Source organism: Ursus maritimus, unplaced genomic scaffold, assembly GCF_017311325.1.
Source record: "Ursus maritimus isolate PB19 unplaced genomic scaffold, ASM1731132v1 scaffold_27, whole genome shotgun sequence".
Lineage (NCBI taxonomy): Eukaryota > Metazoa > Chordata > Mammalia > Carnivora > Ursidae > Ursus > Ursus maritimus.
This window is the reverse complement of record NW_024425230.1, coordinates 28,872,510-28,873,195: the sequence shown is the minus strand read 5'-3', so window position 1 is coordinate 28,873,195 and position 686 is coordinate 28,872,510. Positions and strand designations below refer to the sequence as shown.

The 686-nt window shown below is 50.7% G+C and overlaps 1 protein-coding gene across 1 annotated transcript in view; it reads right to left on the bottom strand.

The window, feature by feature from the left end:
• Window positions 1-686, bottom strand: part of SNUPN (snurportin 1) — a 22,833-nt gene extending 22,147 nt beyond the window's left edge. The window contains exon 1 of the mRNA XM_008708457.2: window positions 676-686. The gene's annotated coding sequence lies outside the window, so the exon portion shown is untranslated. The remainder of the gene's footprint in view (window positions 1-675) is intronic.

The following is a 686-nucleotide window of genomic DNA, read 5'->3' as shown; positions in this document are numbered from 1 at the left end:
TTTTTTTTTTTAAACTTAAGATTTACATACTATCGGTGTGGATTTGAGGCGAATCTTAACATATTTGTTATGCAACCAGGGTGGCCATTTGTGGTTGAGGCTGGGTGATGAGTACTTGGGATCCATAATGGTATGCTATTTTCCGTGTTTTACTGACTTTTGTATAAGTCTAAACACTTTCATAATGCAATCTTTTATTAAAAAATTAATTATGTCTTCGGCTTACCAAAGTAATGCCCAAATCTAAAATACACTTATTAGGCCGTATTACGCTTTATCTCGGTGTGGCCTCCCGTTTTGCCAAGAATCACAAAATCGCTAAACACGCCTTGGATACCGGGGCGGCCCACTGTACCTTCATGGCTGGCTTTGGCTGGCTCCTGCTCTTTCAGCCCATTCCTCGGATGGTCCTGCCGCCAAGGGTTCTGACCTTATCCCGGGTGGTCTCGACCAGACCCACGCGCGTTCCTGCCGCCACTGCCGACTCCTCCTCCCCCTCCCCCGCATCCCTCAGTCAGGGATCAAGGCCTGCTCTGCGGCTTCCACCGGGCTTCAGCCCCGGGGCCTCTACCTGCCCCACTTGGTCGTCCACCCTGCCACAGTCCCGCAGTACCTCTCTCTAGGGAAGAGGTCCCGTAGACCACACATGATTCGCCCCTCCCCCACAAAAACTACCTGAGGAGTCC